Source organism: Peromyscus maniculatus, chromosome 10 (assembly GCF_049852395.1).
Source record: "Peromyscus maniculatus bairdii isolate BWxNUB_F1_BW_parent chromosome 10, HU_Pman_BW_mat_3.1, whole genome shotgun sequence".
Classification (NCBI taxonomy): Eukaryota; Metazoa; Chordata; class Mammalia; order Rodentia; family Cricetidae; genus Peromyscus; species Peromyscus maniculatus.
The window spans coordinates 55,225,775-55,239,912 of NC_134861.1; positions in this window are offsets into that span (position 1 = coordinate 55,225,775).

Consider the following 14,138-nt stretch of genomic DNA (forward strand, 5'->3'; position numbering starts at 1 on the left):
GTTTTGGGATTAAAGTCTGTGACTCCCAAGTACTGGGATTAAAGGTGTGTGATCCCAAGTGCTGGAATTAAAGGTGTGTGCCACAACTGCCTGGCTGTCTTTCTTTTAAACTGGATTAATCTCATGTAGTCTAGGGTGGCATTGAATTCATAGAGATCTAGACAAATCTCGGACTCCCAAGTGCTAGGATTAATGGTGTGTACCACCACTGCCTGACCTCTGTGACTAACTCTGTAGCTATCTCTGTCCTCTGATCTTCAGGTAAGTTTTATTAGAGTATAACAAAGTATCACCACATAAAGGGAACATCGTCCATAAATGATGAGGAGGAAACAAGATAGCAAAATGTAAAAGAATGAAACTAGACTTATATATCTCATCCTGAACAAAATTCAATTATAAAATGATCAAGGATATTAACATAATGACTTATAGTTTTAAACTGTCCAAGGAACTAGTAAGAATAGGAGTTGACATTGAAGAATATGAACAGGATTTCAGAGGTGCAAAAAGTAAGGCCAGCAATTGACAGATGAAGTTTCTTCAAACTAGAAGCTTCTGTGGAACAAAGAAACCAGTCAAGCAAGTGGGGAAGAAGCCAATGGGATGGGGGAAAATTGTGGCTGGATACACATGTTATTGAGGGTTAGTACCCAAATGTAGAAAGAACTAAAGGAACTAAGCACCATGCAAACAACCCAGTTAATTTAAAAAAAAAAAAATGACTGTGGAGCTGAGCAGAGAACTCTCAAAAGAAAAAATACAAATGACCATCAAAACTTTAAAGCTTTTAAAAATCATCATATCCTTTAATAACTTCTACCCTTTAGCCTTCCTGAAACATTTGCAAGATTACTAGAAGTTAGCAGAGAACATTTAAGAAAGATTTTATGTTTGAAAAGTAGAAGCTTGAAAATTTATACTTTCAAGTCAGTGTGAAAAAGAAAAAAATTAACAAACAAAGTGAACAGACTGTATGATAGATGGAAATTTTAGATTATTTGTTCTGGGGTATCATGAGCAGAATAACCAGGACAGAGGGGAAAAAAAAAAACAATGCACAAGAGAAAGAAAGGATGAGTATTGACAGCTAGACTTAGTCAGACGGGGGTCCTTAGTGATCTTGAGAGAAATCCTTGGGAATAGTTGGCTCATACAATACAATACAATAGTTGGCTCATACATGTGAAAAATAACTTGGTGAAGAACTTCAGACTAAGTCCAAACTGTCCTATGAGGAAACTTATTGATAAGAGACAGAAAATGAAGGTAAAGTAATAGCAGACAATTTAAAGATGATCAAAGAAATTGTCTTTGTTGTTCTTGTGTGGGAGTGATGGTTGTTCTAGAATGGAACAGTATCACTATAATCCAGTATGTGATAGGGACACAATGTTTGTGTCCCACTGTGAAGAGGCAATACAGGCCAAGGAGTCATCTTAATCATCAATCTGTTTTGTGATATAGATGAAACAGAATGCACTTAACAATGTTTGTCCCACTTAAATGTGGCATATATATATATATACATATACATATATATATATATAATTACATGACTGGAATTCCAAAATATTGAAGGAAGCATACTATTTTGTAGGAGCAGAGAGATGCCTTTTTGACTGTGGAAAATCTTTCATTAATGAATCTGAAATTAAATAATGATATCCATCCTATAATAAAGTAATGCTATGATTCTCTTCACTCAAATTACCAATTGCCTGGGGGAAAAAAATCAAGAAACTATAGAGTGATGGATTTTTTTTGCTTCTGTTTATTTAATAGGATAATTACCTATTCAGCATAAGTGTTATGTGAGTTTTGATTTGGGATGTCAAGAGGCATAATTAAAAGCAGTATCCCAGATGGGTTGTTAGGAATCATTCAGGAAACACCTAATGACTCATGATCAAGGTTATGTCTGCTGTCAGAGGACAACGAAAAATTGTACTATATTTTGATAACACTAAAAGAATGTTTCATGACCCTGTTTCACCCAACATATAACACAAAACAAAAATCAGCTAACTGGTAGGAATTTAATATCATTTTTGTTATAGACTTGTCGTCAGTTGACTGACTTCTCTTCAGCTTTTATTTTTTAATGCAATATTTTTTTTTAATTTTAACCTTAGATTAAATATATCTTGCCTTAAATTTGGGAGAGAACAAATACATATATAACTTTAGTGATTTTGGAGTAATAAAAAGTGAAACATATGTGATATGGAAACCTCATGCTGTGGAAATGTTGACTGAGAATTAACAGTGATTTCATGTATGTTGAACCAAAATAAGACCAAAATGCTTTCACCCTAAAACTAAGGCCTAAGATTCCTCCTTATAGGTAAAGGCCATGAGTTACTGGAATAGGCCATGAGTTACTGAAACCAGTCAGTCTAGATTCCAGAAACCAGGAAGTGTAAAAGTACAAAGTCACAAGGTAGTCACAAGGTAATGACTGCTAGACTATAGCATGTCCTTTCCCTGGTTCTCTAGGTAACTGTTTGACCAAAGAATGTTCCAACTCTGGTTTCCAGGGTAACTGACCATAGAAATGTTCCCACCTGAGGGCAGCCAATGAAAAATAGTGGTGGGCACCACCCCCCTTAAACGTTAGATTAAGCTATTATTTCTAGAAAGTCCCTAGAAGCGAGCCAATCAGAATTGTACCCGTACTAGCACCCCTAAATGATGTAACCATGTGGGTTTTGCCTTTAAAACTGAGCTTGAAGAGAGGCGGGCACTTCCTCCAGCCTCTACTGCCTAGGCTTGTATTGCTTTTGGATATCCGGAATTAAACCTTGCTTTTGCATTCTGGCATGCTCATCTTTGGTGGTCTCTCAGGGGGTCATGATCTGGGCACAACAATGTAAACTTTAGAGAGTTGAGAAGATGCAAACAGTATTCTACATTTCCTTACTAAAGTAGTAGCTGAAATGATAGAAACAGTATCACAATTCAATCTATTTGATCTCACTGTTATATATTAAACTTACATACATACATATTTTTATTATTTAAAGTATTACAATTGTGTTAATTGTCCTTGCCTTTAATTATATTTTGTACAGCTCATATGCTGCTATTTATTATTACTATTAATTAACAAAAACTACTTTTGTTGATTCCCAAATAGAGTTGTTTCCCAAATTGAGGGCTTATAGATTAAAGATTAAAGCATTTTTTTAAATTTAGTATCTTCAGAAAAGATTCAGCTGTAGCAGTAATGTCCACGCTACCACCACCCATCACCATGTCCAAGCAAGGGGCTGTGTATCAAAAACAGAGACAAGAGACACTGGGTCATTCGCCTCACCAGAATCGAATGCTGCTTATTGAAGGAGGGAGGAGGCCTTAAATACATACAGGCTTACAGCACAGTGAAAGAACCCAGGAGGGCATAAGTTTGCTACCAATGTGCTACATTCTTGCATCAAAGCAGTTAATGCACAATATGCAGGATACACAAACAAAGAACCCCTGGTGAGCATTCAGGAAGAAGGAAACCAGCAGGGAATCAGCATAGGGAGGACATCTGGTTAAGGTCAGCAAGCAAGGCAACAGCTACCCAAAACTGGGGAGGGGGTCAGGGCCCTACATTCAGGATTAACATTTGCATAAATAAAAGATATAGTGAGATTAAATATTTTCTTTTAGTAGAAATAATTATAAATCATGTTTAACTGTACCAAAAACCTAAATCTACCTTGTAAAAGAGTGTCACAAACACAATATATTTTCATTCTAAGTTGGCTAACTGGTCACAGAGTGATTGATTGATTGATTGATTGACTGGTCACAAACAGAAATATAAATTACTTTTTGATATAGAAGTAACTTGATATGCACACTCCTAAGTGGAATGGTTTGACTTATTGCTTTATAAACTTATGCTTTCTTTGAAAAATCTAAAGCAAAACTGTGGCTTATTGCTGTCCTTCACTCACAAGTCTAGGTTACAAAGTGCCTGAGGCATGGAGGCTTTATGATGGATAACAGGAGTCTCACTGTCCTGTGATTCAGCATGTGTTTCTAGTTCTTTGTTGTCAGAAGGAGAAATTTAGATGGACCTGTTATGAATCTATGCTGACGCTCCAGGGAGACTCAGACTAAGGGGAGGAAACACAGGATTCAAATTGGGCACATGAAAGTGACTCTTGTGTTGGAACAACAGTCTTCTTTGTTTGTAGAGATCTATATTTCCAGTTCACAATCTGATTTTACCTTGAGTTTTTCACATTGTTGAACTAAACATGAAGAACCTTTTGGAACAAAACGGCAATAGACGTTGACTATACCTTTTATGTAAATCAAGCTCACGCTTGTAAATTGGGAATTCATTAGGGAAGTTGGTACTGCATTTGATTGTTTAAATTGAAGAAAAGAAGACATTTTCGAACTGAAAATCTATAAAATATCGATGTCCATTTGTTTGTTTTTAGAGGTTTCATAAATGAGGCAGTGAAGCACTGTAAATTAATGGTGATTTTCTTTCTTCCATATATTGAATGCCTAGCTCTCAGAGTTTGCTTTCAGGCAACTGAAAATTTCCTCTGAGGCTTAAACACAGATAATGCAAACAGAAGTACCCACAATTATTGAAAGTGTATTAAAATATCTGGTCACATTTCCAGAAGTAATTTTCACCTCTTCAATAAAACTATCTCTGCTACTATTGCATAGCCCAGTAAGGAAAACAAACAAAAGAACACATCCATTTGTAATCAGAAAACAAAGGTGTCCTAAATGCATTGTCTCTGTTGTGATCAATGCATAGACATAGTTCATGTGCTAGCTTTTTATTCCCTTAACTCACTTTTGAGCTGATCTCATCTTTATAGGTATGATGAATGAAGCCTAATACGCAGCAATGTCTTTTGTAGTTTTGCTGTATTTCTCCTACATATCACGGATACAAAATAGAAGACAGTTTAAATGAATCTTTTTTTTTTGGCTTTTTGAGACAGGGTTTCTCTGTGTAGCTTTGCGCCTTTCCTGAAACTCACTTTGGAGACCAGGCTGGCCTCAAACTCACAGAGATCTGCCTGCCTCTGTCTCCCGAGTGCTGGGATCAAAGGCATGCACCACCACCGCCGTCAGTTTAAATGAATCTTTAGCATCCATATATAAGAAATATCATCTAATTCTTCTTGCTGCTGGTGTGATAAGCATCATGACCAAGGTAACTTAGGGGAGGACATAGTTTATTTGGCATTCAAACAAACCAGGTCACAATCTGTCAGGGTAAATTAGGGCAGGGATATAAGCAAGGACTGAAGCAGAAACCTAAGAACAGTGTTCTATACTGGCTTATTTATCCACAGCCTTATATTCAGCTAAGTTTTTATACTTAAGCTTTCATACTTACCCACTTACATAGAATAGAGTCACCTCTTTGGGCTAGGCCCGCTCATGTTTGTCATTGAGTTGAGGCAGTCTCTTATAGGCATGGCCACGGGCCAATCTATATGGGCAATTCCTTAACTGTGACTCACTCTGATGATTCAAAACTGTGTAAATTTGACAATGGAAGCTAACGAAAGCACTCCTAGAGCATAGCAATTTAAACCATAACCTTGATCCGAATTTCTCCTGTTAATGTAAAAATAAAAGAGTGTAAGTCTCAAAGTTCTATTGTCTCTTAAAAAAATCCAAAATTTTAACAGCCAAATAGCTCTTTATTTACTCTAGGCTAATATAAAATAAAAATAAATTATGCACATGTTTATTCAAAGAAAGAGGAATTAGGGAGTCATTGCATTTAAGCCAAAATAATACTCACTCATGTTAATAGTATTGTGTCCAATATCTACAGTAAACTCATAATTCTATAGGCTCCAAGTGGCATGGGTAGCCATACCTGTCTAGTTTTGTAATACTTAACATATAAATCTCATTTTGGCAAGCTTAGGCTGGGTTTTCTCCATACACGTGTACTTTTTGGTGGTCATCCTACTGTACTAGAATCTCCAAAATCCTGGGGCATCTACTGCATCTGAGTTTGCACCTTTACAAGGGGTCTCTCATTGCTTTTCTTTAGGAGCTCTGACCCTGCCCTAGGCACCATGTCTTAACATCTCCTCATTACCCCCTTAATCTTAAACTTCTCATATATGTATATATATATATATATATATATATATATATATATATATATATATATATATAAAGAGCACCAGACAGACAGTTCTTACACATTGCCAGGTTAAGCATGAGCTTGAGATGCAGCCTCAACTAGAGCTTATGTGTACTAACATGAGATAATGTTTCCCAGATTCACCTTGTAAATTCTCCTCTTGTATTATTTTCAGTTCATTCCTCAGCTCTAACTGATCAGCATCCCTCTTGGCGGTGATGCAATAATTTTATATGCACAGCTTCTTAATTTTAAATAACCCATGAATGGTCATACAGAATCCTTGCTTCCCACTGAAACTTCACAAGCCAGCTCTCAATCATTTACATGTCCCTCGGCAATAACTTCAAAACTTCCACAAAAATAAGTCATTCAGCTTTTGAGTTCACAACGGCTTTTCCATAGGATAGTTTCAAAATCCTCCAATACAAGAATCCAAAAGCATAACATGCTACATCGTCAGTTTCACCAGTGCACCACCACACTTCTTCTGACACCAATATCTTCTAGTCTGCTTTCACAGTGCTTGTAAATATCATGACCAAAAAAAAAAAAAATTAGAGAATGAAAGGTTTGATTTGTCTTATAAGTCCAGGTCACAGTACATCACTGAGCCATGTTAGGGCAGGCACTCAAATACTATAAGGATGCTGCTTATTGGTTTGCTTGGTCACTGGCTTACATTTAGCTATCTTTCTTAATGCAGACCCACCTGCCTAAGGACATTGCTGCTCGGTGTAGGCTCGCCCTCCTATCTCATTTATTAGTTGTGGCAATCTCAGACACATGGTCATAGACCAACCTGATTTCTTAACAAAGAATCTCCTCATGACTCAAGGCTGTATGTTGACACCTGAAACTAGCTAGAGTATTATTTATCACATTTTCAAAAATACTCCTGGAAAATGTCATTTCTAATTAAAAAACTTGTATGCAAAAACAAAATGAATTTGGTTTTGTTTACGTATATTACATGGCTGAGATATGTTCCCATGGGTCACATGAACTCAATATGAAATTCAACAGGGTAAATGGTCCCCACTGCCATCATCTATCTTTCTTTCTTTCTTCCTTCCTTCCTTCCTTCCTTCCTTCCTTCCTTCCTTCCTTCCTTCCTTCCTTCCTTCCTTCCCTCCTTCCTTCCTTTCTCATGGATTCCTAAAGGTCTTATAATAAAAACTCAGGAGCCAGATATTGAATATCTGGTAAATACTGAAAGATCAGGGAAACAAAGGAACAAATGACTAGAGAAACTTCATACTACTACCGAATCTTCAGGCCAAATGGAAGGCGAGATCCTATATCCATGAACCTCAGACTGCAAACCTCTGAGTCCTCAGCCAAAAAGAGGGCTTCAGTTCCTGTCTCCTCATACCTTATATACCTTTCTCCACCCAGCCATCACTTCCTTCTTAGTTATGGGATTAATGGCATGTGTGCTTCCCAAATACTGGTAGCAAGGGCATGAGATTTCAAGTGCTGGGATTTAAAGGTGTGTGCCACCACTGCCTGACTCTGTTTCTCTCTTAGACTGAATCAATCTCATGTAGTCCATGTTGGCTTTGAACTCACAGAGATCCAGACAGATCTCTGCCTCCTGGGTGCTAGAATTAAAGGTGTGTTGTAGCTGAACATTTTCCTGGTTCAGCCTGTCCTGCAGTCAGAACAAATCTCTCTCACCCACTGTTCCTGCAGCCACTTGGACCCAGGTAAACACACAGAGGCTTATATTAATTAATTAAAACTGCTCGACCATTAACTCAGGCTTACCACTGACTAGCTCTTACATTTAGACTCAGCCCATTTCTGTTAATCTATATGTTGCCACATGTTCCATGGCTTTACCTGTGTGCCATTACATGCTGCTCCCTAGACAGTGGACTGGCGTCTCCTGACTCAGCCTTCCTCTTCCCAGAATTCTCATTGTCTGCTTATCCAACTTTTACTTCCTGCCTGGCTTCTGGCCAATTAGTGTTTTATTAAACCAGTGTACAAAAACATTATCCCACAGCAGTGTGTTTCACTGCTGCCTGGCCTCTAAATTTAATCTAGTGGCTTATTCTGCCCTTCATCCCCAGGCAAGGTTTATTTGATACACAATATATTACCACACTTTCTTTCTTTCTCTCTCACTTTCTCTCTCACTTTCTCTCTCTCTCTCTCTCTCTCTCTCTCTCTCTCTCTCTCTCTCTCTCTCTCTCTCTCTCTTCCTTTTTATGTATTTATTTATTTACTTTTTTTTGCACATCCCAACCAAAGTTTCCCCTCTCTCCTTTCCTTCCAGTCCTTCCTTCCCCTTCCCTCCCCCAAATCCAATTCCTCCTCTGTTTCTCTTCAGAAAGGCAGGCCTCCCATGTATATCTGCCAAGGAAGGTATATCAAGTTGCAGTGTGATTATGCACCTCCTCTTCTATTAAGGCTGGAGGAGGCAATCCAGTAGGAGGAAAGGTCCTAAAAGCAGGCAACAGAGTCAGAGACATTCCCTGTTCTCACTGTTCAGAGTCCCACAGGAAGACCAATTTACACAACTGTAACATATAAGCAGAGGATCTAGTTCAGTCCCATGAAGCTCCCTGGTTGTCCAGGCTACAAGATGTGCTGGGGTAAAAGAGGTACAGAAATTGTGGGAGTTACCAACCAATAACTGGCTTAGCTTGAGACCCATACTGTGAGAGGGTGTTGACACTCTAATCCCTAGGACCCAGAGGCAAGATAGCTCAGAGAACTAGGATAGAACAATGTGAATGGTAAAAACAAGCAACAAACAAACCAAAAAATTTCAATGAAATAATTCCTAATGATAGTCTACTATTCTCTTAGACTGCTGCCTAGTTCAATTGTCATCAGAGAGGCCTCATCCAGCAGCTGATGGAAACAGATGCAGACACCCACCCACAGCCAAATACTAGGCGAAGAAAAGAAGGAAGAAGGATTTGAAGAGCTTCTTGGATTGATCAAGTTCATTACAAGGATTGGTCAAGTTCATCACAAGAAAACCTACAGAACCAACTGTGGTATTGTGTTCCCCAAAATATTATGCATGCTAATAAATTTATCTGGGGTCAGAGACAGAACAGCCACAATATTAAACATAAAGAATAGGCAGTGGTAGCATACGTCTTTAATCCTAGCATTCCAGAGGCAGAAATCCATGTGTTCAAGGATACAGCCAAGCAAGGTGACTCACATCTTTAATCCTGGAAAGCCAGCCTTTAATCCCAGGGAGTGATGACAAAAATACAAAGATATTTAAGGTGTGAAGACCAAAAACTAGAAGCATTTGGCTGGTAAAGCATTTGGCTGGTTAAGCGTTTGGTCTGGTTAAGTATTCAATTCAGGCTTTTGAGCAGCAATTCAGCTGAGACCCATTCTGGATGAGGACTCAGAAGCCTCCAGTCTGAGGAAACAAAACCAGCTGAGGATCCGGCGAGGTGAGATAGCTGTGGCTTGTTCTGGCTCTCTGATCTTCCAGTGTTCACCCCAATAACTGGCCTCAGGTTTGATTTTATTAATAAGAACTTTTAAGATTCATGCTACAACCAACTAACTTGGGTTCAAAGGCCTCACAAACACCAAGCCAACATCATTGTCTTAATAACGAACATCATTGTTGCATGAGTGTCATTGTCTTTCCTTTTTTTATAATATACCTTTATAGGAGAAATTCTTCTCTTATGTATTGGTTAATTTGAATTGAGTAAACTTTAATAGATAGTATTTGAGTCTTATAACTAGGGCCTAGTGTTTTGTCAATAAACAAGATTAATTTTATTGGTTAAGAGAAAAAAATAAATGTAATTATACATAATGGTTATTGTCTTCATTACCAAGACAACCTCTAGGCAAAATAATTTACGAGGAGAGTCACTAGATTCAGAAAAAAAAAAACTATTAAATCTATGGTTATGGTTGTTACAACGACAAAGAGTATACAGCTCAAAAAATCAGCATAGCCGAAAGCTGCGTGGATGGTGGCCAGATGAAGTTCTAGCTTAAATGAGTTACATAGTGGGTAGCTGATTAGCCGCTTTCGCGCCATTTGTCACTAAATCATTTCCCTTTATCACGTAGGCTAAAATTCACATATTTCAGTGGATCAAAATTGCACTGATAATGCACTTGATTGTCCAGCAACAATGTGTGATAATGCATGAAGAGAGTTGCCAGCCTTGGCTTTATTACTGTTCAGTACCCCACTAAGAGTCATCAGGTATGGTCCATGTTCCTTACCTCAGCTTCTTAGCGTCTAGCCATTGCTCCCTTTCTCGTGCAGAGCAAAGACTCCTTCACCACCAATCACAGTTACAATAAATTTACATCTCAAGGACCTACAGGAAAGTGTCCTTATGAAACAGAATACAAAGTGAACAAATATTATTTTTCTGAACCCAGCCAAGAGTCCAAACTGGTTGATGGCTATCCATTGGATTTTGATGAGTCTAAGAAGTCCAAGTCTACTGACTATCTCATGCTCACCAGCTTAGACTGGTGTTGTGTTCTGTTGGAAGTGTTGGCTTTTGTTCCTAATAAATGTGAAGAACTGATTGTTCTTAAACAGCTGAAAGACTCATAATGCTAGAGAATTCATCAATAGTTGAGAGAAACAGCCCTGATTTAAGATTAATTATATTACACCAAACTTTTATTATTCCACATACATTCTCAAATGCTTACAATGATTTTGCTAGAAGGTAATTAATCTTTATTCTAAGAATGTTTTTCAGCTAACATTTTTTACCTTGGCACAGACTCACCCCACAATTGTCAAATTATATCAAGTACACCAAGACACTGCAGTTCTGTGGACTGCCTGTGCTGAGATTTTCACATTGATGCAAGAAATAAAAATGTGTCTACAAGGAACTAACTAGTAATGGCTGAGTGTGACTCATTTATACATATAGAGATGGCTTCGATTCCAAACATGCAATCACGAACTTCAGTTAAGAAACACTGCTAATAACTGTGGTACAAGCAAAGGACTTATTTTTTCCCTTATCTTAACATGAATCAGGTTGTTAGTCCTAGAAAGCTCATTCTTGAGAAAAGAAATATAGGATTCCCATGACAAAGAATAGCATGAAAATACATGCAGTAACAATTAGTGAGAATGGTTACTGTGAATCTGAAAGAGAGGCAAGGAAGGGGGATATGGGATGGTCTGGAGAAAAGGGAAGGGAGAAGTGTTGCAATTATATTATATTCTCAATAAAATACAAATAAATTATTAGAACTTAATGGCAGAAGACAACTTAAAATCAAATTTGTAAAATATGTGCCAAATAAACAAACTAAATAGGCAACACATAAATCATATCATCTGGAAAGAAATACTACCAAAAAATGGACAAAGGAGATAGATGTATTCAGTTGCATTTAGAACCTGAGTCCATTTCTGACTTCAGTGGCTGTTAGGGAATAGATGTTTCTGAGGAGACTATTATGAGTGACCTCCAACTGAATGTATTATGTGTGTTCTGTGCACATATATTGCACATATTACATATTCTGAAAATATATGAAGGTTAATATTTTATACATTGAAATGCCAAAATGTCACACAAGAAAAACCTTAATGGCCTCAGAAACAGGTATTCATTTCCTATTGTTTCTGAGACAAATTCAAAAGAAATTATAGTGGAGATTAATTATAGTACTTGTTCTGTCGTGTACAGCTATATTTTTGTCCTTGTTGTTTTTCATTTTGATCTTAGTATATTGTTCTCCACTACTCTTTTACATCCTTATACAGTAAATTTATCATCATACCCCAGTTATAAGAGATTATAGTGTGTGCACCTCTTTACATTTATAAGACATTTAAAGTGCTTATACTCCATAGGCACTCCAGTGAGGGGGTGTCTTAATCACTCCTATATTGCTTGACATCCACCTGTGCTTGATAGTCACTCAAGAAAGAAAACATTTTCAAGGAGGAATGGATCTAAATTTCAAGAAACTTCTTTAACTTTATGCATTTATGACTTCTGACAATTTGTCAACTCTATTTATGCTGAAGGCACACAATGCTAATATTTGTCATGACAAGCACAGAAGAAATGTGCTTAGTGCTACATTTTCCTTATAATTTTAATGTCAATTTTCAAGGAAGCTAAATTTGCAAGTTAAATGTCTAGAAGTTTCATATCAGCCCTTTAAAAAGGCATATTAATTTTCTAAGATTTGTTGCATTTAATTAATTATGTCTAATGGGGTTAAAGAGGAAGAAATATCTTTACATGCATATGCATGGTCAAATGTACTGGGAATAAGATGAATCTATATTACAAAATGTTTCCCTAGGTACTAGAAATTTAAAAAGTTTTAATTTTCTTTTGAGATCTGATTAAGCTTGTTTTAAACATTTAGATAACCACACATTCAAATACATAATCCTAATATATGCAGATGTAACCATTAGTAGCATGTTTTGGAGCCTGTCACATTAACAATACCATTGGGACAGCAATTACATCAGTAATAAAAGAAGAGGACACTTGACTTTAATCAGAGAATATACTTATCAATATTGGTAATATTTTGAAAGATGACATGCACTGAAAGATAAAAAGGTGTGGAAAGTTTTTCATATTATCTTCCTAAAATGCAATCTTCTTCTCTACCTTAAACTAAACATTGTCCCCAGAGCATGTACTCATAGTATATATGGAGTACAATCACTTGGAATATTCAGAAAAAGCAACGACTTATGAGCCAAATAATGAATGAACCTAGTAATATATGATATAACAATGTATTGTGTAATTATGTAATTCTGAAGAAACACTGGCTTGTAATGGATATGACAGTGAGGAACTGAGAAATAGTGAGTGAATTTACAGCAATATAAAATGCTGAAGAATATCTATCCAGTGGAGCACTACATTATAATCAAAATATAAAATAACAGTGATAAAAAAAATCATGTGGTTGTACATAATAGCATAAGTTAATATTGCACATTTGATCTGAATACATTTAAATTTCAATGTCATGTAATAAATTTACATGGATTAAATATAGCCTATATTAATTGAACATTTAAAAAATAAATACATTAAACAGTTTCTCATTTGTAGTGAAATATAAAGAAATTTATTATGAAAATGCAAGTTGATTGTAATGGCTAGCTTCTGTTAGGAGAACATATTCCAGGAAAAACTTAGAAATCTTTGTTTGTTTGTTGTTTTTGTTTTTGTTTTTTGAGACAAGGTTTCTCTGTGTAACAGATCTGGCTGTCATGGAACTTGCTTTGCAGACCAGGCTGGCCTCGAACTCATTAAGATCTGCTTCTCTCTGCTTCCAAGTACTGGGATTAAAGGCATGGGCCACCATTACTCAGCTGAACTCAGAAATCTTTAATTACCTGGGCACTATATGAGCTCCAAGAATGGGTGGTGGCTATATTAGGTCCTGTCAGTGTGTAACTAGCATTCAAAATTATTTCATCAATCTCCCTTTAACTCTATAAATATGATCTGCTAGTTTATGCTTTCTATTATATCTGTTATTTTTCTGTATTTGTAACAAAACTAGGGAAAATATTGTTGAAGATATTTCTTTCCAAAATATTTTGCCTCAAGCAGAACTCCAAAGTGCCAATCCTGATACAGATTGGAGAGTGATTTTCTTTAAAGTCATGACAACTTGCATCTCCATCTCCCTTAGTTCAATGAAAGGAACATGGCTAGACAGCTTGCAATAAGTAGAAAAAGATTTTGGGTGCTAGCTGTCCCTTAGCACATGGAAATCTGCCACTAGGCTCAATGGAACCTCTTAGCAGCTCTTACAAGATCATGGACCATTAACTAATTTGGGAAAAAAACATATCACTTGAAAGACAAGGCATGGAATTCACTGACCTTACAGATTCATACCAGAAGTTTGCTTGGGGTTACAGTGAACTCTTAATCTGTAGTGGTGTTTGTAACTTCTGTTAGTGGTAAGATTGTCACGGTGATACTATGCTCTCACTATAGTCTTACATGTGTTTAAGGTT